Below are 27,399 nucleotides of genomic sequence, written 5' to 3'. Positions count from 1 at the left end.
ACCGGAATACAGTTGATGGTGATAAGATACTGCACTATGGTTGAGTAGTGGTTTTGTTGTAGTTGGGAGTGAGGGAAAGGCATCTGGGACACTTGTGTGTTGTTATTTCTACAATCTTTGTGGCTTATAATTATTTCACAAAGGTTTTTAAAGACCGTACAGCTAAAAGTCATTTTAAACATACCATTCATATCTAAAACGAAATATGACGGTCATACAACTTTACCTCTAAGACAAACAAGTCTTAACTTGCTTTAGGTAAGAGATTTATTTTGCATTTCAAGTTATGATTCACCTGAGGCCCACGGTATTGGAATCTTTTCAACATTGCAGCCCACACAGGTGCATTAGGCTTCCGCGGCTGTGACAGGATACTTGGTTTTATTTGTTCTTCTTTCATTCATCCATTTGACCTACTATATACCATTCAGATGCCATGTTAAGCACAAGAGGTATAAATATGAAAAGACAGGGATTGGCTTGGGGCTTGCAGGTATGGGTGGGAGGAGATTGGTAGAACTCCACCCTCTCCCACGGTGACCATTACAATTACAATGCTCACAGCAGATTCAAGAGAAAGGCAAGGATTCCAGAAACAGTAGGCAAGCTGGAGTGGGGGAGTGGAGGGAATGGAAACTTGGGTGAGACTTCCTAGAGGAACTAGTTCTTGTAGACCAGGCTGGCCTCGAACTCACAGAAATAAAATCTTTTTTTATTAATTAACTAATTTTTACATATCAAGCCCAGTTCCCCCTCCCTCCTCTCCTCCCACTCTCCTCACCTTCCTCCCCACCCCCATCCACTCCTCAGAGAGGGTAAGGACTCCCCTGAGAAGTCAGCTAAATCTGTTCCATCACCTCGTTGAGGCAGGACCAACACCCACCACACACACACCTTTACTTCCACTCTCACCCTCCCCCCCCCCCCCCCCCCCCGCTTAGGGTGAGTAAGGTATTGAAGGTAAGTTAGATGGTAGAGAAAAGGAAGCAAAAAGATTTGAATCTAGGTAGAAAGTGGGCCATTTAGGAAGAAAAAAACAGTGGGACGCTTAAAGGAAACTCAAGGAGACAGATGACAAGGTAGGGGTGGGTAGCCAGGAGTCAGCTGGGAGATCTGAGCTGAATCAAACTGGTGCTTGCCCACTGTATCAGAAAACCTGGAAGAAAGTCAAAGAAAGGCAGGAACGTGACTGAACCCATCATTAGCTCTCTTGGATAAATCATAAGAACAAGGTTTAAAGAGTTCTTAAGGACTCTTCCCTTGCTCATGGCTCTGCCAGGACTTAGAGTCCTTCAAACCACTGTCTAAAGAGAGACTGGTCAGTTTTGGTTATGCCAAGGAGAGCAAGCGGAAGGACTCAGAGTCCTTTCAGTGGGGCGTGGGAGGGGGTGCGATGGGGGCAGGGAAGCGGGAGGGGGGGTTGGAAAAGTAGGAGAGGGTGGAGTTCTACGGTGCATGATTGGTTTTTCAGTTGCTGTGTCCTTATGCCCCAATGGCTCCCCAGTGTTTTATGAAGAAGAAAGAAATTAATATGCTTGAAGCAAAACAAGCAAACACTACCTGTCTCCAAGTTTGCAACAGTAGCTTTGGCGTTAGATTCTGCACTGCTCAGTCTCGGGAATACTGATTGTCTCCACGGAAGCATCCCCTCACTACAAACTCTTAAGGAGTGTGTGAGAAACTTCTTCCCTGGTGAATGGCTGACTGAACAAATTTAACCGAGGTTGTTACCCACTGAGCTTGGTATCAATGCTCCCAAGTCCGGTTCTCTTTGAGTTTTGCTTTCATCTGGAATCTCTCGCCTCTGCCCTCTTTACTGTTGCTGCCACACAATATCTAACAGCTGGAGTCTGGGCAGCTCCAGGATCCAAGTTTCTCAGCCTCACACGTGAGGCTGGGGGCAGGGGAGAACAGATGGAGGCACTTGTGGAAGGTGGGGGTTTCGTGTGGACTCAGTGGGGGCTGTGCTCGCTTCAGAGAGTCCGATATCTTGGAAAAGTGGAACTTGGGGTTAACAGACAGATTTTGTTTGTGCGGGGCTTAAGACGTGTGCAAAATCAAGCGTGCAGGGACGGAATGCAGACCTGGCTTTCACTAACTAGCCCCTTTGCCATTTGTCTAGATCAGACTCAAATTTTCAATAATACAACAGCTTTTTATTACAAGGCTACCAAAGGTTTTGATTCAATAAACTGTTACAATGGGCATAACATAAGAACTCGCTAGTCAGAATTAAGCCTTAGTCATAAATAGCTGATATAGCTATAACAGATGACCCATTTAGAATTATATCCTGAGAGAAATACTCCATATAAATTATTTCTAACTTTCACAGATGATGATATGGAGGGTTAAAAGAGGCAAATTGTCTTTGCTCACAAGGCTTATTGAAGATGAAATTCAAATCTCAATTTGTTTTGAGTCTATGATCCCCGTTTGACTGTATGTCTGTCACCTTTCCCTAGGGTATACTTGTCCATAGGCAGCATTAAGGAGGTCTGGGGACAACAGAGCACATGGCTATAAGATCCCTAAGTTGACGGCCTCGGGCTAGAGAAGTCAGCCCTAGTCAGTTCAACTTGTATGAGGAATCAACGGCACTGTGCCAGGCTCACCTGTAATTTTGCCTGAACCATGCAATTTAGGCTCTAATTACATGCTGTCATGCACAGGTTGCTAATTGTTGCATAGGTCAACCTTACACATTCATTCATCATTCTTTATTTTGCCAGACAACCAGAACATAGCTTGTCCAGCGGCCCCTGTTTTACCCAGGGTGGAGAGGAAGCCAATTCAGAGAGTTGATGAAGGGCCTTGCTAATGAGCAAGTGAATGCCGAATTTTGAATTCTAAATTGGTGGATCAAGTTACGCATATATATTGAGATGTATTGAGTTGGTACCTGAACAAATAAAAGAAATAAGTAATAAAGAAATAAAATATATTCAGCAACCAAACTTTTTAACTAAAGAGTTGAAATCAGGAGTAGTTCATTTCTTTTTTGTTTTGTTTTGTTTGTTTTTCAAGACAGGGTTTCTCTGTAGTTTTAAAGCCTGTCCTGGAACTAGCTCTTGTAGACCAGGCTTGGCCTCAAATTCACAGAGATCCATCTGCTCCTGCCTCCCGAGTGCTGGGGTTAATGGTGTGTACCACCACCACCACCCGGCAAAATCAGGAGTAGTTCATTTCTAACAACTCCTACCAAGGCAAAACATTTCTCTCAAATGTTAACCTTAAGAATATGAATGTACACGCCACTAGCTTACTACTTACAACTTACTACATGACTTGTTAGAAATGTGTTTCCGTATCTAGTTTTTAATCTTGATCAAACATTAAAATTTAGTCTCTTATGGTATATAACTCCTAGACTCTTTGTTTTTGTTTTTGTTTTGCTTCTTTTAGTCTTTATTTATTTTGGATTTTCGAGACAGGATTAGCCCTGGCTGTTCTAGAACTCACAGATATCCTCCAGCCTCTTCCTTGTGAGTGCTGGGATTAAAGATATGTGCTGCCATCACTACCCAGTGTTTCTTTTATTTTTTAATGATTTATTTCTTTTTATTTTAGATACGTTGGTGTTTTAACTGAACATACATGTAAATATGTCAGATATCCTGGAATTGGAGTTACAGTAAGCTGCCATGTGGGTGCTGGGAATTGAATCCAGGTCCTCTGGAAGAGCAGCCAGTGCTCTTAACTGCTGAGCCATCTCTCCAAGCCCAACTCTTAGACTCCTAAGTTATTTATGCTTAGTCAGTTGCTTTGGTTCTTTGAGTGTACTGTGATGCATCTCCTTGGAAAACCCATTAAAGATTCTTTAATGGCTTGCCAAATCTCAGGCATTATTAAATATGCTTTTCTTTTGGGACATGATCTCACCGGCTAGGCCAGTTTGGGGCAAGAACTCTTAATCCCCCTGCCTCAGTCTCCAGAGTGCTGGAATTATATGCATAAGCTACCACACCCAGCTTAAATGTATCAGTCTTTTAAAAATATTTATTAGATTTATTTATTGTCATTTTATGTAAGTGTTTTGCCTGCATGTATGTCTGTGCACCACCTGTGTGTTCAGTGCCCAGGGAGGCCAGGTTGTGGGGAGTTGTATCAAATCTCCAGGAACTGGAGTTACAGACAGCTATGACCTGCCACATGGATAGGTTGTGAGCTGTCAGGTGGGTACTGAAAATCGAACCTGGGTCCTCTGGAAGAGAAGCCGGTGCTCTTAACCATCTCCCCAGACTCAAATGTACTTTTCTTATTCCAAGAGCAGCAGCCTATAACTCGTGAAAGAGAAGTGAGAAAATACTGTGTCACATGGTTTGGGATGAGTACTGCACTTTGTTGTTGGAGATCATAGGCCAATTACATAATTTTCCTTATCTGCAAAGTGGAGGAGATCAGTTCTACCCAAAACAGCTGTCGTGGGGATTTTACACAAAATCTTTCCCAGAGACTGGGAGAGGAGAATGTTCAGGGGTTATTGGCTTATTTCTTAGAAGCGTATTGGAAAGGTCAAACAAGATAAGAACACAACCAGGCTCCACGAGGTAGTGGGCAGTCACTGTTCAACTCAACACTTGAGTGTGGTCTTCACTGTGCGTGCTTGGCAGCTGTTACCCTTATCTGGTGAATGCAATCTTCCAAAATGGGTAATTCAGTCAAGTCTCCACTTGGGACTTGTGTTTAATGATGTCACTGTTGTTTTTGATTCAAATGACCAGAGAGTTGGAAATGGTATTCCAGTAGGCTTCTGGAGCTCCACGTTAGAATATTGACAGAAGCGACAGTGGCGGTTAGAAGGTGATTCCTAACGACTGGTCCAAAATTCTTCTAGAAGTTCACATTCAGAAAATAATCCGAATCATAAAGCTTTGTGTAAGATGTTTAGTCATACTGTAATAGAGGAGAACAATGTAAGTGAAGCCTCTGAAATGTATGAAAATAGAACGACTGAACAAATAATCTTAGTGATGCAATTCTGTCTCAACTGTTGAAATCAAACTTTGAAGATAGCTTAAAACCATGGGGGAAATAGTTGTGTTAGACTGGTAAACTTAAAAACCAGCAAACTCAGCCAGGCAGTGCTGGCACATGCCTTTGATCCCAGCACTCAGAAGACAGAGGCAGGAGGGTCTCTGTGAGTTCAAGGATAGCCTGGTCTACATCATGAGTTTCAGGACACCCTGTCTCAAAAAAAAAAAAAAAAAAAAAAAAAAAAAGAAAAGAAAAAGAAAGAAAAGCAACAAGCTCAATTTGGAAAGATATGAAGAAACTGGATTCTACCTGAATTATCAATGCATAAGGAAAAGGGCAATGCAGATTTTGAATGAATCTCTCTGACTTATATTGTCCTTTAAAGATATTCTGACTTTTGATTCAATAAAAATCACCTACTCAGTGTGGAATATATACTGATGAGAAACAAGACAAAAAGGAAAAAAAAATGGCTAAAACCTTGGATGATAGGCTCACCGCAGTAACACCCCTGCTGGTTTTTTTCGGTAGTCTGAATTTTCTTCAGTGCACATATTTTGTAATCAAGAAAAATGTGAGAACAAAGGGAACAACTAGCAAATTCCCTGTCACTTTCTGTCTGTCTTGTGGCGAGTCTCTCAGCACACTCTCCTATGGGAACTCTGTGACTAAGGAGTCCTCGGTTTAGGTGATCTGTGGGAGAGTCTGCAGCCCACCAAAAGGGGAGCAGCACTGCTCGCCGGACTCCTGGCCTCTTCTGCACAGCTTAATGTCAGTGACCAGTGTGCAGTCCTTGCCTATACTTCTACTTCTCGGCAGGATAAATTAATAATTTATCATTAAATAGGACTAAATGCTTCCTTTTTGGTGCCCATAAAGTCCCTTCAAAGCAGGACACCAGAGGTAAACTGCCGGTAACAGAATATAGCGCAGAGCGCTTTCTTTATTCAGCTCACAGTTCATCTAACACGATGGCTGGTGGATTAAGGTGAGGCTGAGTGGGTTCAGAAGCTAAGAGTCAGGTGTGATGGCACACACCTTTGTCGCCTTTGTCTTCAGAGCTTGGGAGGCAGAAACAGGCGGATTTCAAGGCCAGCCTGATCTACAGAGTGAGTTGCAGGCAGCCAGGACCACACAGAAAAACCTTGTCCCCTAAAAAAATAAGATAAAATAAAAATTTAAAAAAAACCAAAACCAAACAAACAAAGGAAAGGAAAGGAAAGGAAAGGAAAGGAAAGGAAAGGAAAGGAAAGGAAAGGAAAGGAAAGGAAAGGAAATCCAACAGCAAGAAGGGGGTGGACGGCAGAGACTGACAGAGGAGGGGAGGACGAGCAATATGCTCCGTCCGGGCAGAGGGGAGTGAGGAGATACAGTATGCCTGCTGAAGCTATGAAAATAAAGACAATCGGATTGATGCAAAGATCCAGGAAAACAATAAACATATCTGAGGTGCCCACAGTGGGCCCGGTGCTGCTGACATAGCTAAATCCTCTCCATTAAGTTCTGCCTAGGTTATAGTGCATGCAGGTCAGTGGGCATGGTGATCAGCCTGCCTGGGGGAGGTCCAAGGCCAGGGATCCCTTTCCTGGCTAAACAGTGTTGGCAAGGATAAGTGCTTTGACTAGGAATGCAAAGACTGTGTCGATCTAAGGCCAAAGTGGAAATAATTGGGAGCCCTAAGAGAAGACTAAGTGGAAGGGGTAAGAGATATCTTTGAGGTGCTAAACCATGATGGATCATATATGTAGGGGATGGAAATCTGAGAACTTCAAGATCCTTTTCCTTCCTGGATCCCACTGTTGCTGATGGGATTGGTACTTCAAAAGTATCTTTGAAAAAGTATCGGCGAATCAAACCCACACCAGTTATGTTTTAAGGGGTTATTTATTTTGGGGGGTAAAACTTACATACACCATAAACCGTCAGGAAGGGAGCCTAGTCGCTGGAGCAGGAGCCGGGAGCAGGAGCCGGGAGCAAGCACCGGAACCAAGAGAGTCTGATCCGGATCTGCTTCTCTTTTTAAAAGAGAAATATACCACGCCCCAGTGGGCTGGTATTTCAGCAGCTATTGGCTGACGGAGTGGAAGTCGCTCCCCGCTGCACTGTGGGCTCGTATTTCAGCGACTATTGGTTGAGGCAGCGGAAGTTACTCCCACAACAAAAAAGCAGAAATCTGAAGCTGGAGAAATAGCTAAGTGGTTAAGAACACTGTCTGCTCTTTCAGCAGTTTCAGGTTCAATTCCCAGCACCCACATGGTAACTTACAACTGTCTATAACACGAGTTCTAGGAGATCCAAGGTCTTCTTCTGACCTCCACAGACACCAGACATGTATGTGGTATATGGATGTACATGAAGGCAAAACACCGAAACACATAAAAAAATTAAATTAAAAACTTAAATAAAGCAGACAAACTATCCTACTTGGGGCTCTAGGGAAAGGTGGTTTGCACAGTAGTAGAAGACTGGGTGTCAGCTGATTCATTCATTTCCTCTGGGGATTAGGAGTTCTGCTCCCAGGGTGGTTCTCTGGAGATTCTGGCCTCATTGCACCACAGAAGGACAGCAAGAAGACAGGGGCTCACATCATCACTGATCAGGGGGAGACATGGGTCTTGGAGCCTGTTCTCCAAGACTGACATTCAAAGAGAAGGAAGTGTGCATGTATGTTTGTGTGCGGGGGGGGGGGGGGGGGGCAGGGGGGAGCCTGCCTGTGGGAGCTTCAAAGAGGGATCTCAGAGCCTTTTCGTTGTCTTATTAAAAAGATTTCATCCACTTGACCCACTTTGCCGCAGGGGATATGCCCAACAATCTAGGCATGTAGAAAAAGCCAGAAGTGCCAGATAAATCAATGCAGAAAATGACTTCTCCTTTAATTAGTAAACACAGGAGGAGAGTAGCAGAAAACGTGGAATCTTTCTTTCTCTCCCGCCTCCCGATTCAATTAGAATCATGTGCTGAACATAAACTTCTTTTTTTTTTAACTGATGAGAACCAAAAACAACAGAAAACAAAATCATGGCCTATAAAATTTAAGTGACTTTTTCTGTCACAGTGGCTGAGTCCCAAAGCCGCTGCTGTTCTGCTCAGGGACAGCACCTCTGTCTTCCCTGACAGACCCACTCCACAGCTGCCTCCTCTCCACCTTGGACCATGACTTTGACAAATGGCTTAAATCCTGAAGCATGAGGCATAAGGAAGTCTTACAGAGTCTGCTTCATCCTCAGAGAAGGATTCTTACTTCGGTGTCACCAACTTAACTCATTGGACTTGTGGAAAAGAGTTGTTTTTATTAATTTTATTTTATTTATTTACTTATTTTAAGTGGACCCGAGGAACCGGCAGGTTCAGATCACCTGAAAATTAGAGTAATTCTTGCCTAGCACAGACCTACTGAATCAGAAATTGGTTAGGTGGACCCTAACCATCTGGGTTGTAACAATTTGTCCTAAGAAATTCTGCTACAACGGGTTTGAAAACTGCTGTTGTGGATGTTTTCTGTCCTTCCAACACAGAGGTAACGAACTAACTCTGCGATACCACTCCCAACCCCCTTCCCTAGGATGATGAATGGAGGTCAAGCCAAGGACCTGGCAAACCCTTCCCAGCCAACCCAGAATCTGGGAAGGCTGCCTGATGGCTTTGCCGTGATGAGGTCTCTTATCGTTTCCCTAATTGTCCCGCCCCCACATTTTGGAGGGGGAGGTTTCCCTGCTTTTGTTACTTGTGATTTTTGTTTTTACTTATTTATCTGGCAGTGTTTTTTTGCAGAATGAAAGAGACATTGAGAGGCGGGTGTTAGAAAGGGGCTGGGGGAATATAGACTGGTGGCCATAGGGTTGTGCTGACCAGAGGAAGGGTCCAAGGTGAAGCTAAGCAGGGTAGAAGGAGCCCCGAGAGAGGGGTAAAGCACTTTCGATGTGGGCAAGGGAACGAAGTTGGAAGGACCGAATGAGTCTAACGCGGAGCAAAGAAAGTAGGCGATAAGGAGAAAATTGCCCTAGAGTTTAGGGGGACTGTGTGTGCATGTGTGTATGTTTTCCCCCAGTTTCCTTTCCAAGACTTTTTCTTTGCTCCCTTTCGCTCCTCCCCCTCCTCTCCGCCTCCTCGGCTCCCCTCCCCTCCCCGAGCGGTAATGGGAGGCTCCTAGGCAGGAGAAGCAAAAGAAGGAATTGTTTGCAAGTTCACTCATCCAAAAAAGCGTCTTCCATATGGAGGGATTGGGTGCGCTGGGCGCGGCGTCTCTTGCCTTGTCCTCCTGCTGCCGCTGCTGCCACCACGGCTCCCGCTTCCTGCAACGGGGACCCTGAGCTGGGTTTCGCTGGTGTCAGCTCCGGCCGCGCTCACACACGCTCGCACCTCGTACCCGCCGTGGCCACACAAGCCTCTCCTTCTCGGCTTGCAACTTCTGGGTCTCGGGCTCCTTTGTTGCTCCAGCTGCCGCTACTCTCCCGTGGTGTGTGTCCCCGTGTGTCACCGCTCTGTGCGAGTGTGTCGGTGCTGCGCGGGGCCGTGTGGCCCTCTCCGCGCCGCCACGCGGAACCCAGAACCCCGGCCCCCTCTTCCCAGGCTCCGGCTGCTGGAGAGGTGAGTCATGTCACTGAAGTTTGTTTTCTTTTCATAAAAAGTTGTATTTATTTGTTGGTTTGGGGATTGGAGGCGTGTGGGAGGCAGTCGCCCGCCCGGTGATGCGGTCGGCTCCTGCGAGCGCTGCTGCCCCGCGCGGGCTCCGAGCGCTGGGCTGCGGCTCCCACTGGGGCTCCGGGTCGGGGCTCCTAGTGTTTGACTGGGATTCGGGCTTGGGCTGAGTTGAGGCTCCGAGTGTTCTGCTGGGGCTCAGATAGGGTTTGGATCCCTGGGCTGGGGCTCGAGCACTGAGCTGGGGCTCGGACTGGGGCTTGAAGCGCTGAGCTGGGCTCGGGTTTGAGCTTCGATCGCTGATCTGGGCTCTGACTGGGGCTCCGAGCGCTCGACTGGCTCCAGCTAGTGTCAGGGCCTGACGCTGCACGAAGTTCCCGGGGCCGCCTCTGCTTGTGCTCCGCTGCCCGGCTCAGGGCCGCCGCGCCTCCCTCTCAAGCCCGGTCTGGATGATTTTGCTCCCGCGGTTTCCGGAAGCTGCTCCGGTGGTAGGAGGGCGCGGACATCTTCCCAAACTTACCCCGAAGGCTGACACTGTGCCCCGGCTGCCCAGCCAGGCGATGGGAACAAGTCTATACCCAACACCCATTTGCCTCTTTGAGAGGAGAGTTACCACTAGCGTTTTGAAAGGAAAAACTATTTCTAAATAAGGGACCGAAGGTGACCAAAAGCTAAACTGCCCTCAAAGAATCCCCTTGACTGGACGGTGGATCGGGGAATCTGAATTGGCATCCAGAGGTGTTTTGGGGGCTGAAGGATCAGCAAGAGGTGTGTGTGTGTGTGTGTGTGTGTGTGTGTGTGTGTGTGTGTGTGTGTGTAGTATTCCACTGGGATTGTGTTCTGGAGATTTTGTTTCTGGCTTTGGAAGGGCCTGTCTGTTAGTTTTCTAGTTGGAAAGGAGATGTGGGGGGTGGGAGGCAGGCAGACCTGGGGTGGAGGAACTAAAGGAACACTGGAGCTGATTTTGCTGACATGTGGAGATGACCCAGGCCCAATCCCATGACACGAGTGTTGTGCTCCTCTAGAGATGTGGCAGCTACGTCTAAGAATATGCAAACCACGTAGCAGCGATCCCAAACAGGCACTTTCTGGGTGTGGTGAGGTGTTCTGGGCTCCCTAGCCCTTCCCTGAAAGCCTTTTGAACTGTAGTTACCTCTTACTGGATTAAGTGACAAGAATATTCTGTTTCAGGCCGGTGTTGCCAGCACGTTTGTCACCTAGCTCTTTGTTGTGCAGATTTTTGCATGGACCTTTAATGAATGTAGCTTTAAGAATTCTTGAAAATGTAAACACTTCTGAGCTATTCTATCACTGGGTGCTAATTCTAAGCAAGCAGCCCAGAGCTGCGGTGATTTGCCTTTTTTCCCTTTTTTTGAATATCTTTGGTGTGGCCAATAGTATCTCCATTTTCTCAAGAATAGTGTGGAAAACATTTAAAAGATTCTGTTGAACCAACGTGAGGGGCTCGGATGCCCTTCCATCTGGATGGCCTGATTCTTGAGCTTTTAAAGTGGCTCTGGGCAAGATGTTGGCCATTTTGAGGTGTGGAACAGGTTCCCAGGAGCACTCTGAGGTCTTATAATTGGCCCTTTTTAATGGTCTCATAATTGAGACCCAGGAGGTTCCCATGGTGATCATGAAGCGCTCTGGGGTCAGCGGGACAGAGTTTGAGGTGGAAACAGCGGTAGAGTTATGATTTCCCAGCTCGATGAGTTTTTGGAGCAAGTTTATGCCAAGAGAAAAAAAATAAAAGAAGTTATAGTTCTCTCTGTGTGCCTCATGGCTGATGCTGCCAGCCCATGTGGAGAATGAGGATCTTTCCCTTCGGGAACTGGTTAGAGGCTGCCTATACCTATGAAATCCAAGGACTGGGATGTCAGACACCGCCCTTTGACCCACTTTTATGATATCTCAGAGGTGCAGCGCTGCAAGTGACTTTCACTAGGTGGGAGGAGGCCAAATTGTGGGCAGCTGGAAGTGGATGTTGGCAGAGTCCAGAATGGGCAAGTCCTTTGACCACATCTGGGGAGGAAGAGTCTAAGTGGATACCTTGAGAGGAACCTGCTTAGCTGCTAGCAGGTTGACCAATTCAAGATAAAGGGTATAATTTATGTCCCTTTCTATCTTCCACATGGGTCCCGAGGTTTTACTGTCTTTGAAGTGTTTTTTTTTTTTCAGTGGCATGAGATCCCTGCTCTCTTCAGAGGCCTCTCAGTGGTTTCCATGGCCTGACATGAATAGGAGATTATTCATGAAGTAATTCTGTTGACTTCCTCGCGGGCTCCTGGGGTGTAAGAAAAGAGGGCAAGAAGTGAGCCCAAGGATCATAGTATTCCAAGGGCCCTGGGGGGTCTGGGTTCAAATTTCAGCAGTCACTGACACGCTTAATGACTTAGGGTTTTGTCCGTGTCTTTCCTACAACAGCTGAAGACCCAACGGCACTAGGTAATTACTGCCTACTATTTTCTGGTCTCTGAATAAGAAAGAGTTGACCAGGCTTCAAAAGATGTCATTATACATTGGGAGTTTGCTTTCATTCCTCCACACTCCATGCACCCTTGTCTTTTGGGGAAGAGAATGGAAATGAGAGAGAAAGAGAGAGAGAGAGAGAGAGAGAGAGAGAGAGAGAGAGAGAGAGAGAGAGGAGAAAGAGATATGCTTCCATTTTGAAAACTATGGGTCCTTTAGCATAAGCAATTTCTTGTCACTTCTACACTCGCCAAATATTGATGGTGCATCAGACACTAAGCTGGGAGCTTCCTTCTCCCGGAAGGGTCAGTTTTCTTCATCAAAGAGCAGCTCCCCTCAGTTTTTGCTGATTATATAAACATCTACTACTACTCACAATGTTTTGATAACTATCCATAGTCCCATCCGATAGCCAACTTCTCACTTTTCCTTTGCACATATGCGCTTTCTGCGACTGAGAAGAAAGTGTAGACAGTTGTCGGCAGACATCTCTGAAGTGTCTTTACAGTGTGACCAAAGACTCAGAGAGAGCGCATATATCCCATCACATTTGCTGTTGATGGGATAAATTGACTAATGAATAAATGTTGAGGGAATCAATCAAATCCTAATTGTGCTCTCCCTAGCCTGTAACACTTCTAGAACTGGTGAGCTGGACTCAAGTATTTGGAGCAGGCGAGCTGGTAGAGCATTGTTTGGTTTGCATCTAGAAATCCACGCTTACAGCAGCTTTCCTAGGGTGGAATTTTGCCTTTGGGGCCCTCAGGGTCGGTTCGAGTAGGGAGATAGGATTCGGGGACGGCGGGCCAGGGGAGCTCTAAGGATGTCTCAGGTGGCAGTGTCTTTCACACACCAGCCCTGAAACTCCAGGCACACTGCCCCCAGCTGCTGTCCTCAGTCCCTGCATCCTTCACCTTCGCCTCCTTCTTCACTCCTGTCTCGTCTCCCCTGCTCTTTCTTTGGTAAGCTGCCATCCCTTCTTCATTCCCACTGCCACCGTGCTTGACAACCCCCACTGCCCACCTGTCACCACCTCACCATTACCCATCATGTATTCACCGCGTGGGACAGTCTCTCACCTGCCACTCAGCCTTAACGTGTGTGCTCCATCCCACTCTGTGGGATGCCCACATACAGCTGACCATTGATTTCTGATGAGTTTATTCCCTGTCTCCTACCCTGTCATCCCGGGGCTACATCCTTGTTAAACACGAGGCCTGCTTACCTATTTTTAAGAAGTACTTTATAAATGTTAGTGAAAGTGTGCTGCTGGATGCAAAGATAATGGTTTTGTAAAATGTAATCATTGTTCTTTGTTGCTCATCAGTTCTAGCAGGAGGTAGGTGACTGGGAAATTAAAGAGGCCTATGATCTTAGGGAAAAAAATGTTGTTCTTCTCTTTTCTTATCCATAAAGTGAATTAATAAGGGATTGCTGAGGTTTATAACACTGCATTTATAAATAGCAAGGACTCCAGACCTCTGTTCCCATTGTTCACAGGGTGAAACAGCTTTCTTTGTCTTCAGTCTGGAAATAGACTTCGTAGACTCCATGACCCATGAAGTCTTGTCAACATCCGCCTGAGGGAAGCAGGGAGGAAGCAGAAGGCACAGGTGAGGTCCTCTGCTCATTGTCTTCCCTCTCTGGCCTGGCGAGTCAGCTGTGCCTTCGTGTTCTGTTACCACCGAGACAGCAGTGTTTCTCAGCCCTTCGTTCTGGAAGGGTCCAACTTTGAACGGAAGGTAGATTTCGGGTTCTTGCTAGCAGCTTATACACTCTTGTGGGCAAAGCTTGTGGTAGCCATGTGAACCCCCTTTCCCAAGGCAACCCCTGCCAGATATGTTGGAGACAGATCATTAAGCAAGAGATCTGGAGTCTGAGCTGGCTGTGGAAAAGTCCTGCGTAGGTTTGGGTGAGGAATGCAGAGTGTTTATGTCTCTGTCAGTGGTATCACAGTGGATGCCTTGTGGTCTGATGTACCAGGCATTGTTTATCCCACCAGAACCAGAGGGATTCTGCTTCTTACTGTCTTCTAAAATATAGCTAGGGAATAACTTCTCTTTTCCTAATGACGAATTTGGCCTTATCTTCAAAGGAGGCCTTTGATGTTTGGGACAGGATTATTGGGCAGAGAGAAGAAATTATAGCAATAATGCACAGTGAATTCATTCTCGTTGCCAGAGAACATGTTGAGAAAGCAACAGAGAGTGCAGGGTAAGCAGTCCTGATGAAAAATAACCCCAAAGAAGCCAAGCACTGAGAAGGATGGCCAGAGAGCATCGTTCTTCTCAAATGAGTTTGCACGATGTTAGGCAAGTTGAGGGTGAGGAAGAGTGGCCAGGCTGGCGCCTCCCTCCTTTCATTGGCCTTTTACTGCATACATGCTCTGCCCCCGGCATCGTGGCATGAGTTTTGCCAACTTTCTTCAAGAGTCCATTTTTAGTGTTTGCTTGGAGAGTCCTTAGCATCCAGCAGTCCATTGCTGGCTGGAAGGGGAAATGCAGAGCAAACCCTGATGCTAATGCATCAGCTAAGAAGTACTTCCTAAACCAGGGGAGACAAAAACTCAGACTGAGGAAGTCAAAGCCAAAGATGGGGCCAGCAGTCCAGCAGTCCAGAATGTTCTTTCACGTCTGCCTGCATGAGTTGTTCTTTAGTTTCTCCCTGAAAAGTCATTTTTCCCTCTGTGGGTGATTAAGCACGCTGGAGACATGGGATACCAGAGTATTTCTGTTTGCATTTTTTTGAAAGAGTTTCTGAATTAAAAACAGAATCTCTTGAGTCTGGGTCTTGAATATGTTTTTAGGATCAGTCACTGAATATTTTTCAGGGGAAAAGGGATAATTAGATGATTTTGTTCCTCTCTCAACTCCTCAGATTTTCTCTTGAGAATTAGAGAAATATCCAGTGTGGTGGTGCACACCTTTAATCTTAGCAGTAGGGAAGTAGAGACAAGAGGATTGCTGTGAGTTTGAGACCAGGCTGGTCTATATAGAAACACCCTGGAGGGGGGAGAGGGAGGAAGAGAAACATGTGCTTGAATTTAGCATTTTACTTGCTGGTTGCCTTTGCTCCTATGCATATCTCTGGATATATAAATGTCTGCAGTAGGTTCACATGACTCCGAAGTCCATCTCAGAGTAGCAGGCAAGGGAGATAGATGTATTTTAAGGGCAGCCAAGTCACGAAGCTTCCCAGTTGCCCCCAAACCTCCTGGGCTTCTGAGAGCTGGCCATCACACAGGATGGGAGGTAAAGATGGTTGAAGATGGCTGGCCTTTGGAAGCCCCGACCCAGGAAAGACTAGGCATGGATTCCGGAAGAAAGCCCCACCACCACTTTCCCTGGCTCTGTCAATAGTCTAAGCCAAGTGCCTTTACCAGCCTATGCTTACCTAACATTATAATCCCAGCAGGTTTATTAGGTATGGGTCACAGCTAATTGAAGAGGAAAATTGGGGGTTCTGGGTTTATTGGTTTTCCATGAAAGCCAAGGCCGCCCTTAATTATCTCACAAATCACCTCTCCCATGTGATCCTCTTTCTGAAGTGACTGTCACCTTCCAGCAGTTTTCCATAGCTGCGCCTAAGGGAGGCCGATGTGTTAACATGTCAGTTAGCACAGTGCCTCCTTTCCAAATGCAGCCACATAAAGTCCTGGCTGTTCACAGCCGTTTACCTCTGTCATTATGAAAGGATGCTTTGTAGCGGGTCAGTATACTTGTACACTTATTTGTTGCCTTACAACTTGGAGTTAGATTCCATTGTGTCGCCACATAGGCAGGTTGGCAACCCTTCCTTCAGACCCTGAGACCCCTGGTGGTCTGCCATCTGTAAGACCGAGTCAGCCCAGGTGACAACCCAGTCAGGTGATTTTTCTTCTATAGGCTTCTGTTGCAGACATCGAGGCTGGGCTAGCAGCCCGGCTCTCACCCTGCTGGACTGTGGCAGCTTGCCAGCTAGTTCCAGTGGGTGGTCTTTGACAATAAAAGAAAGGGCTTGGGGGAGTTTAGCTCTCCTCCCCAAAGGGGAACAACAAGGTGCCTTTCTGTAGGTGGGCTTTACATGGGCGGCCAATCCCCTTGTCACAGACACACCACTCGGGTCTTGAATGTGGGAGAAAAGAATCCAGAGGCTTGTCTGGAGGTGGTATTGTATGGCCTTCGTTCGTGTTCCCCTGATTTTACAAACGAAGCCTTGTGCTTAGGTACAAGTGTGTGAGCACACACGAGCAGCAGGTACCCTTCACAAAACAGGGGAAAGATTTCATTCTCACTTCTCAGAGAAGCAAACTCCACAAGGCTTCCTACTCCATCACTCAGGGAGGCAGCCGTGGACAACGGGAAGGAGAGTAGTCTATTCGGTGCCTAGAGGCAGCAGTGACTTGTCTTTGCACAGTGCCTGTGCCCTTTCCAGAGATGAACAGTTACAGTCGTTTACAGAACACCTACTGTGTGCCGGACCTCGAGTCCAGCACTACCTTATGAAGCCCTTTAGCAGTCCTGTGAAGATGGCCCTCATCACTGCGCTCTGCAGATAAGGGCGCAGAAGCCTAAATAAGTACAGTGATTTGTTTCTGGTCTCTGCGCTGGTAAGTGGCAGAGCCAAGATGTCATGACAATCTGCTAACTCCAAACCTCTCGTTTTCAAACAAGTAAAACAGCAGATACGCTCTTCCCCAAAGCAAAGCCCCTTGACTTAGAGAACTGTTTTCTTTCCTAACTAACTACACATAAGGGGCAGGTGAGATCCTTCATGAGACTTGTCCTAAATGCCCTCAGTATAAAGGTCGAGTCCCACATGGAGGGTGCATGCATCAGCACTAGGGACGCTGGGCTCTGTGGCACAGCCATGATGGATTTTTGTAGGCAATGGAGAGTCACAACCACACTGGGTTGCATCTCAGACCTTGCTTCTTGAGACTTGCCCCTGGGACATTGTCTGAATCGCCTGGATCTAGGCTCCACTGTAAATGCCAGATGAATCCATTTGCACCCAGGATCTTTGCAAGTCTAATCAAGCAGATCCTCCCCTCCCTCAGTGGGGTGAGGGGGAGAGCTGTTTGGCCTGGTAGACACTTCGGTCAGGAGAAGTGGCAGCTTGTATAGAAAAATACCCCGGGGAAGGAAGTAGCAGCCTTGACAGACAGGTAACTGATGCTTTCTTGAAGGCAAATATTCAGCAGGCAGCCAGCAGAAAGGATTGGACAGGCAGTTACCTGCAGGAGCGCTAACACCCCACAGGCTTTGGATTGTGCTAGAAGTTTTGGTACAGAGGATGTGTATGTATTTAGGTGCTCCCTCCCCCTCCAGTTTTTGGAGGGTGGAGGTGTGAGATACAGGTGTATGTGTGTATGGGTATTTGTGTGAATGTGGACATTTGCGTGTCAGTCACGGTGTGAGTGGTAAGGGCGGAGGACAGCCTAGGGTGCTGGCGTTCATGTTCTACCTTGGTAAAAGCAGGGTATTTCTGTTGTCCTCTGCTGTGTACACCAGGCCATGCGACCACACTGAGCTTTACCTGGGCTTTTGTGAGTCCAATTCAGGTCCTCACCCTGGTGTGGCGAGCAGTTGGCTTAATGAGTTCCCTCCCTAGCGCCAGCAGCTGGGTATGCTCCCTGTTTTTCTTAAACAAACAAAGGAAGCCTGAAGTCATGATATTCTGGCTGTGGAGAGACGTGAGATGCCTGGGTTTGCGGTACAGCGGTGTGATGAGGTAACGGCAAACCTGTCATCACTAGCGGCCTCGTCTCTTGTGTATGCAGTGACCTGGCACAGGGGACACAGGTTGAAAATGTTCTGCTGGCAACTGAAAAGCCTGTCACAGCTGTCTCACCAACCCTGAGTTCAAAGATAAGAAATTCCAGGACATTAGCTAGATGCTGGGCTGGACTCAAGGGAGTACTGGCTTTCCTTTGCAAGGTTCTGAATAGGAGGCCGTTTGATCAACAGAAACTCTCTTAGGTCCTTCCAGGCCTCCGCTCTGTCCCTCCCTTTGGGAAAAGACCGTGAACCGTCTCGGCGTCCATAGGAGTTGGATCGAAAAAGAAACCTTGCAACAGAATTCAAGGCAGGATCTTTCTTTGCTAAAAAAAAGAGATAGGCATTAGAAGGTCTATACTGTGGGGAAATTCTTTGCAGGAGGTTGGGAACTAAGGTGTGTGTCATCCTAACTCAGGGGAACCTGCCTAGGTTCAACCTGCCTTTGCCAATTGCTGGTGTGCAACCCTGTCCAGAGTACCTGAACACTGGGATACTAGTTTCTTCCTTCCTTCCTTCCTTTCTTTCTTTCTTTCTTTCTTTCTTTCTTTCTTTCTTTCTTTCTTTCTTCTTCCTTCCTTCCTTCCTTCCTTCCTTCCTTCCTTTCTTTTTTCTCTGTAGCCCTGGCTGCCCTGGAACTCACTCTGTAGAACTCACAGAGATCCACCTGCCTCTGCCTCCCATGTGCTGGGATTAAAGGTGTGCACCACCATTGCCCAGTTCAGGATCCCAGTTTATTAAAGTTATTAAAAGGAAGAACAAGAGATATAAGGCACCTGGAATGTATCTGTTTTGTTCATCAAAGCCCTCTGTGTCTAGAATAGGATCTGGTACTCCACCCCACCCCACCCCCAACCCTGCTGCATCTGTAGTAACAGTTTCTTACAACTAGCCTGGCAGTGGTGGCACATGCTTTTAATCCCATTACTTGGGAGGCAGAAGCAGGTGGATCTCTAAGTTCGAGGCCATCCTGGTCTACAGAGTGAGTTCCAGAACAGTCAGGACTACACAGAGAAACCCTTTCTTGGAGAGAGAGAGAGAGAGAGAGAGAGAGAGACAGACAGACAGACAGACAGAGACAGACAGAGACAGAGACAGAGAGTTTCTAACAATGAAATATAGTCAGCCCTTGGTAGTTACAGGGTCTACAACTATGAATTCAATTAACATCAGATTGAAATTTCTGTACTACAAAAACAAACAAACAGAAACTGGGTAGTGGTGGTGCACGCTTTTAATCCCAGCACTCAGGAGGTAGAGACAGGCAAAGCTCCGTGAGTTCGAGGTCAGCCTGGTCTATAAGAGCTAGTTCCAGGACAGCATATGTACTGCTTTTTCTTGTTTTTCTTCCCAAACCAACCAAATATGTCAACTATTTATAGAACATTTACAATCTATTGTGATCCAGAGATGATCTGTATGTATATGGGAGAATTAAATTAGATGCAAACCCTATGCACGCTATTTTATGTAAAGGACTTGAACACCCACCGATTTGGGCATTCTTAGGAAGATCTTGGAGCCAATCCCACAGATGTCAAGAGATAATTATACTTATCCATAGACCCGCACAGGCAATGCTTTCTGGGGCATGTGTATATGGGAACACGCAGAAGGGAGGCGTTATAGAGTTCTAATGAAGGAGTGAGTTAGTGTGCCTGTCTTAGAAAAGCCTGAAAATGGTGGACAAGACCACAACGGAGCAGTGTTATCTCAAGGGGCAGATTTGGGGAACATTCATGGATGAGCCAGCTGTTCCGTCTGGTGTCCCCTCACCCTTTCTTTTTCACGTACTTTAGCAGAGCTCATTGACATCTCCTTTTTGCACTGCACAGCCTGCCTGGGAGGTGCAGAGAAGCTGTGCACTGCATTTTCTGGGTTTTGACAAATATAAGATGCCCCACTGCAGAATCACACAGACTCATGGCTCCACTGCTTTAAAAGACTTCATTTGCACCTGATCACCTGATCGTTCCTCCCTCCCTCCTCCAGCTGCCTGGTGACACTGACCCTGTCACTGTCCAAAGTATCACCCAGCAGGTGGTTGGGATCACCCAGTGGGGCTTCATTCACTTGCCAGTGTTCTGTTTAAAACACTGCTTTCTCTCCTTGCGCTTCATGTGTATAACCAGCTAGGGAAGTAGAGGTTGGCAAAGCAGGACTTTCAAACCCTTTGCTGACTCCCTCCTGACCAGAGCCCTGTGGCTCTGCAGTGCGACCCCCTGACTGTGGTGCTACTGGAGTTTAGCTCAGCCTGGTGCACTATCAGGAGCTGCCTGTGTTTGGGTTCCACATCTGGAGTATCAGCTGGGCGGATCTTCCTGGACCATTTGTAAACATACAGACAGGAGGCGTACATGAGGCTGTTTGTTTTACTTTGGAGCTGAGAGCGAGTGTGTGGAAGTGCTACTCCCCCAGGCAGGTAGCTGTAGCATCCTTGCACATCAGCATGCGGTGGCAGGCCATAGGACCCTAAGCCTCAGTGGTGTCTGTGCTCAGCCCTGAGAGTGATGAAGTCTTGGGCTTGTTTTGTGGTCATTATAGAGGAAGCCCAACCATGGCACAAAAAGATCCAACGAAACTGAGAAACTTTTCCACTTGGTTCTTGCCGGCCTTGAAAACTGGAAATCTCAAGGAGTTCAAGAGCAGAAACCTAGTATTTTTTTTAAGGTACTCAGCGTTCACTGTAATCACAGAGGCTCACCATGGAAGAGGTGATGAGGACAGATTTGACACTGGAAGGCATTCCTCCAACTCCACGCTAGCCCTGAACCACGTTTAAAGGAAAGAAGGGCCATGTGAATGGGAGATCATACCATTATCTAGAGCAGGCTGACAAGGTTAAAGAATATGCAGTAGACCGAGATCCAAGGCTGGGAACAAGCATTTAAAATCAGACCCCAGCTCCATTCCTGTTCTGACTGAACAGAGAACTGAAACAGGGTGGTATTTTCTCACATTGAAAGATGTCAGCCAGATGTGTTAGATTCAGAGCAAAGGAGGAATAAAACTCACAGGGGCCTTGGGAAGTCAGCCTTTAGGTGGGAAGGTTCATGCTGATGATCCAGCCTATCCACCCCTCCACTGTCTTCCTCCAACCAGCTCACTCTTCAATCTATAACCTGACCAGTGGATACTTTCGGATGGCTTTGGGCTGCCACGCCGTTGTTCTGATTCCCATGGAATGCACACCGATACTCCTGGCCCAGGTTTCTCCTGGGACCGTAGGAGCTGATGAAATACAACGTGTGGCCAGCACTCCTCAGTCAAGCTGCCCTTGCTATGATTATACCCTCGGAGTGGAGCCCCCTGGTTTGTCTTTGGGGTCTGGAACTTGTGAGGCCAGCACAATGCACTGCTGACCATGCAGAAGAAATCTTGGCCTTTGCCTCAGTTTACCTGGACAGGCAGAGGATAGGGTCTGCTGGCATGGGTGAATGTAGCGCCTGTGTCCTTTACAGAATGCAGTCTTCAATTCCGGGTCACTCTGTCCACATTTTGTATCTCTTCTCCCAAGGGGAGAAGTAGAAACCCTCAGTGAGAACTGGGTATAGCTTCGAGAGTTGTACCAAGTGGTATGTGCCTACAAGAAGGGACTGCCTTTTTTTAACCCCCCCCAAAAAAAAGGAATATATGATTTGACAGAGCATTTGGTTTCTATTCTGATATTGGTGGGTTGGGAGTTTCTCAGAAAATCTGATTATAAATAACCTATGCTGATCCTTTTAAAAATTGCCTTTAGTGTAAGTCACAGCGAGGCCTTCTGAGACCTCCTGATGGTCTCCCCTGTGGTCAGAGGTGCAAGGAGGCAAAAGGTGGGTCTTGCTCCAAGTAGGGTTATTGGTGAAACGACAGCTCTGGTGTGGTCTGGGTCTTTTCCAATATGTTGTCTCTAGAGCAATTGTAGAACTGGGGCTTAGCTCCCAGTTTACTCCCCTACCCACACCCCTCTCCAGAAAAAATTGAGCCTCCAGGGTGGGTGGAACAGGGAGGTTCCTTAATAATTAAGTCCTGTATGCTTTGAAAATCAGGAAGTGAAAAGGACATGCATGGCCAATTGAAACGGAATCTTAGGCAGGCAGAACTAATCTTTCCCACACTAGAAATGAACCAGAATGCCAGTGCTAATGTCCTGGAATGGGCAGGGGGAGGGGGCCAGAGAAACCTTGATCGCTGTATTTCAGCCAAGAAGGAACATGTGTCCCTGGTGTGTGTGTGGAGGGGGAGGGGGTTGGACCTGGCTTCCCTGTGTGAAGAATACCACCCACTAAAACTCATGACGCCCGTTGTGGCCTCCCTCCATAGGAACTCTGAGGTTTCACACTGAGCTGTGACCACTTACGCTGGTGTCCCGGAAGGCTTCCTACAGCACAGCACATCCCTTTCCAAGCTGTCACCACGGTGGCCAGCAGAGGAGCCTTCTACTTGGCCAGATATTTATTGAGCCCTGTGTCCCCTTCCCTCAGTACGTTTACATCTCGGCTTCTGGAGATTTCCAAATGAAAGCAAGACTTCACTGTCCTCTGAACTGGCATCCACATCTCTGCTCAGAAGCCCGCTAGACTCCAACTACATCTCTGTCACTTTCTTACGACTGTGACGGAGTAACGGAGGAAATCACTTTAAAGGGGAAAAGATTGGGGGTATTGTTTGTTGCTTTCGTTTGTTTGTTTGTTTATAGTTTCCTAAGTTTTAGGTCATGATCAAATGTCTCCATTGCTTTGAGTCTGTGATGACATGATGTAGGGAGTGTGTCCTGGAGGAAGGCTCCTTACTTCATGGTACCCCAGAGAAAACAGAGAAGGGAAGAGGTGAGGGTCCCAATATTCACTTTAAGGGAATGTGTCAAATGACCTAATGTTCTTCTAGAAGGCCCTATCTTCTAAGGTTTTGTCACCCCCTGACAACTCCACAGACTGTTGATTAAACCATTAACATTTGGACCAGTTGTGTGTTGGGGGGTAGGATACAAAACTAAACAGTTACTTAGATGGCCACTGTTGTCAGTGTCATCTTTCTCCTCCTTATCATTATATCATTGGGAATTTGAGTCTCGCCTGATTTGCTGACTTTAAATTGTCTACAAGAGTCCATATTTTGGAAAATTTGACTATTTAGAGAGTTTTGTTCATTGACAGTTGAAATTCCATCAAGTTTAACTTTCAAATGAATGTCATCTAGTAGAGGAAACAAGCAGCAAAATGAAGAGACAGGCTACAGAATGGGAGATGATAACTATTACTAGTCACAGTAGTCAAGACATGGGGTCAGACTAGGTGCCAGTCAAGACATGGGGTCAGCCTACGTGCCAGTCATAGATGAATGGATAAAGAAATATGGAGCACATATAGAAGACAGTATTATCTAACTGTAATGAAGACTAAAGCCCTATCAATTGCAGAAATACCATATGAAGGGTTGGGCTACCTCTTGGCCTGAGACATCCGGAAGGTTCCAAGGTATGCACCTCTTCTATCCAGACCAGAGAACCTGCTGAAGCCAGCTTGGCAGAGCTGTTTACCTTAAGTGACAAGACTTTGGGTGACTAGGAGTTCCTCAAAGTTGGTGAAGGGTTGAGAGTATCTTGCCATAGTTACCCTATTGTTAATAAAATTATTAACAATAATTTTAATTTTTCTAATTTAATTTAATTAATTTCTAATTAATTTTAAATTTTCTAATCTAAAACCTCAAGCAAACATAAAGGCAGAAAAATAATATCACAAACCCTGTACAGTTGTTTTCAACATGGGGGTCCCACGAACCTTTCACAGGGATCACACAAATATCCTGTGTATCATATTTGTATTACAATTCCTAACAGTAGCAAAACTGCACTTATGAAGTGGCAACAAAAATAATTTTATGGTTGGGGTTACCATACCATGAGGAACTGTACTAAAGGGTCGGAAGTTGAGAACCACTGACTTACAGGGACATTGTAAGTTTATTTTTCCTCTACAACAGGTTTGATACCCATCATCTAACAAGCAATAGACAGAAACATGAAAAGGAGTAGACTGATTTTATTATGTTCCTGTAAGTACTGGAGATGAGGCCCACTGAGAGAGGGCTTTGGCTCCTGGAGGAAGGGGATAGCCCAAACTGTGGAAGGTTGGGGGAGGGACCTTTTCCTGCAGATAAAGTCTCCCAGGTCACAGTCATCTGTGCTCATCTGTGCCTGAGCAGATGCCAGACCCTCAGCCTGCCCTACAGCCAGCCTCCTATCTAGACCCTCAGTCAGTCCTTCAGCCAGTCCCTCAGCCATCCCCAATCCAGCCCCTCAGCTAGTCCCTCAGCTAGTCCCTCAGCCAGCCCCCAGCCAGCCCCTCAGCCAGCCCTTCAGCCAGCTCCTCAGCCAGCCCTTCAGCCAGCCCCTCAGCCAGCCCCTCAGCTAGCCCCTCAGCCTGCCCCTCAGTCTGCCCCTCAGTCTGCTCCCCCTCCCACCCAGCCCCCAGCCTTCCTGCACCAGCCAGGCCCTCAGCCAGCCCCTCAGCCAGCCCCTCAGCCAGCCCCTCAGCCAGCTCCTCAGCCAGCCCTTCAGCCAGCCCCTCAGCCAGCCCCTCAGCCAGCCCCTCAGCCTTCCTGCACCAGCCAGGCCCTCAGCCAGCCCCTCAGCCAGCCCCTCAGCCTTCCTGCACCAGCCAGCCCCTCAGCCAGCTCCTCAGCCAGCCCTTCAGCCAGCCCCTCAGCCAGCCCCTCAGCTAGCCCCTCAGCCTGCCCCTCAGTCTGCCCCTCAGTCTGCTCCCCCTCCCACCCAGCCCCCAGCCTTCCTGCACCAGCCAGGCCCTCAGCCAGCCCCTCAGCCAGCCCCTCAGCCTTCCTGCACCAGCCAGGCCCTCAGCCAGCCCCTCAGCCAGTCCCCCAGCTCCTTCTTGTGGAAAGCGCCTGGTAGTGGTGAGGTACCTGGCAGAAAATGTTTGCTAGTGCGAACAGATGAGCATTTCCTTTTTTTGCAGAAGGGCATCTCTTGGCATGACTGTGCATGCCTGTAATCCTGGCTCTCGGCCCTCCAGAGGAGGCTGAGGCAGGATGATCAGCAATTGCAAGCCATCCTAGACTACAGAAGAAATCAAAAGCAAAAGCAAAACAAAAATCAGAATAGCCTTTTGGAGACATTCCTGTGTCTGTGGAGATCTGCAGTTTCTCTGAAAACCTAACCTATTCTTCACAGGGATTCAGCAATTATCAAGATAGAAGTTTCTCTTTCTTTCCTTTTTCTTTTTTTTTCTTTGTGTGCGTGTATGTGTGTGAGTGTGTTTGTTTTTTGTTTTTTGTTTTTTTAGACAGGGTTTCTCTATGTAACCTTGACTGTCCTGGAACTTGCTCTGTAGACCAGTCTGGCCTCGAACTCAGAGATCCGCCTGTCTCTGCCTCCTGGGCGAGTGCTGGGACTAAAGGTGTGCGCCACCACCACCGCCTGGTGGAAGTTTTTCTTTTCTTTCCACATAGGACCCCACTGTCCTTACCATGCTCTGTGTGAGGGGGACAGAGGTGGATACTACACGGCTTCTTATTCCAGAGCAGGCTGTGGTATCTTCTCACCTCCTGGCCATGGCATGGCCCTCAGGCTGGATTCACCGCTGGTCTGTGCTACTGTGCCCTCAGCCTTGTCCCTTCTGTAGAAGCTAAACTCTGGCCTCAGAGCCTGACTGTCATCTTTTAAGGGCTCAGAGTGTAACTGGTGTTCTGTGTTGAGTCTTTTGTGTGGCAAGTTAATTCGAGGAGACAGTGGATTTCACTGGGTAGGTCTAAGCAGAGTGAGTCCACAACTCTCCATGTTTTGGAGGAGTAGATAATAGGAATATGGAAGTGGGGTGGGCCATTACCTGAACTCTAGGGGACCCTGGGCAGGACTGATGGAGCCTCACAGACCCTTGTGGTTTCTGGAGCAGAGCTTTGTTTCTGGTCCCCGGACACAAGCATCTGACTTCAGGCCCTGGAGGAGGAGGAGGCTCCTAAAAAGGAGGCTCCATCTCTGACCTCTTTTATGGTGTAGCCACGGGCAGTCTGCGAAGTGTCTGCACTAACCACAGGCCATGTGCCATTCCAATACCGGTTGATTCATTTTAAATTTGCAAAGAGAGAGCAAGCAAGAAACAGGGTTCTTCCAAGTGTTGGGGACAAGAATCTGCTTCCTGCAGGCCGTAAGGCCACTCTGAGCTGCTCTGAGGCAGGGCTGAGTTGGACAGTTGAAGTGAATACAGTTGTGTGAGATCACACTTCAAAGTCCTCCCCCATGTCCGACCCTGACATCTATAGCAGGCAGAGACTCCAGGAAGGGCGTGCTGGCCCAGGGACAGCCTTCAGGTCCTGATTTTCCTCAGCCTGCCTGCCCCTTCCCTCTCTGCTTGGTGTTTGTCAGTTTAAAGTCCCAGCCTGATTCTCCCCTCCCATGCAAGCATGATGTGCGCGTGTGTTTAAATTTTTCTTCTTGGCAGAAGTTAAGACACAAAATGGATTTGGAAGCAGATGAAACCAGTCTGGGTATAAGTTGGGCAGCAGGCAGCTCCATTCCTGGAGTGGGATGGGCTCTGATGTGGAGGCGGAAGTTGTCTCCTCCTCCTGTGGGGGACCAGGAAGGCCTGGAACTCAAGTGGGGCTCAAAGGATATGGAACCCTCAGACACACTCCCTAGGGATCTGGGAACCCCTGGATTTTTCCTTTTTGCCTTTATTAAGGGAATCTCTGGGGCTTCTTGGGCTTTGAAGTGCAGGCATTCAGGTATGCGGATGGTTTGAAAACCTCTTCACTACTAACATCTTCCTTGGTTCCAAGCCCCCATGCTCCCAGCAGTAAGCAAACAGCCCAATAGGTTGAGAGCCCAGTTTGAGGATCTCCATCTCGACTCTCGATATAGGTGATTTTTACAGCAGGACCATCTTCTTGGATATTTATTTCTATGTGATGAAGAGTACCTAGGAATCCAAGTGTCTGGCAGCAATTGTGAAGTGTGGTGTGAGCTTCAGGACCTCAGTTCGATGCCCAGAATTCAAGTGAAACTGTCAGGCCACTGGTGGTGTGGATGCTTGTAACTCTAGCCCCTGAGAAGCAGAGGCAGGAGAATTTCTGGGGCTCTCCAACTCTTCTGTTGAGGCTAATTGGTGAGCTCTGGGCCATTGAAAGACCCTACCATAGGAGGAGATGGTGTTTTAAGGATGGCATGAGGTTGTCTTCTGGTTTCCATATAGACATACGTACCCAAACACACACGCTCGCTCATAAAGAAATTCAGCCGGGGCCTGGAAAGACAGGTGACTCCTCCGTCAAGAGCGTTTCCTGCTCTTCCACAGAACCGGGATTCCAGTTCCAACCCACCTCCTGTAATTCCAGCTCCAGGGGATCCAGCACCTTCTGGTCTCTGCCGGCACCCACATATATGTGTACAGACACACATAATAAAATAATAAATCAGCTTATAAGATGAGAAAATTGATTTTAGTTTTAAAATTGTAAAAATTTTTCCTTAAAACATTACAGCAACATCTTTGTGCAAAACCCCTTATTCTGGACATTTCGCCTCATGCCAGAGCTTTTCTTGAAGACATTCTTTTCAAAC

At 47.3% G+C, this 27,399-nt stretch overlaps 1 protein-coding gene across 5 annotated transcripts in view; it reads left to right on the top strand.

Annotated features, from left to right (window-relative positions):
• The first annotated feature begins 9,094 nt into the window (after positions 1-9,094).
• Positions 9,095-27,399, top strand: part of Boc (BOC cell adhesion associated, oncogene regulated) — a 76,210-nt gene continuing 57,905 nt past the window's right edge. For 2 of the 5 annotated variants that reach the window (XM_085685587.2, XM_085685584.2), the window contains exons 1-2: positions 9,095-9,564; positions 13,585-13,697. The gene's annotated coding sequence lies outside the window, so the exon portion shown is untranslated. The remainder of the gene's footprint in view (positions 9,565-13,584; positions 13,698-27,399) is intronic. The other 3 variants (XM_085685588.2, XM_085685586.2, XM_085685585.2) reach the window with 3 other exon arrangements.

This window comes from Myodes glareolus, chromosome 2 (genome assembly GCF_982192425.1).
Source record: "Myodes glareolus chromosome 2, mMyoGla1.1, whole genome shotgun sequence".
Taxonomy (NCBI): domain Eukaryota; kingdom Metazoa; phylum Chordata; class Mammalia; order Rodentia; family Cricetidae; genus Myodes; species Myodes glareolus.
Note: the sequence above shows the minus strand (reverse complement) of the source record. Positions and strands in the feature narration are given on the sequence as shown.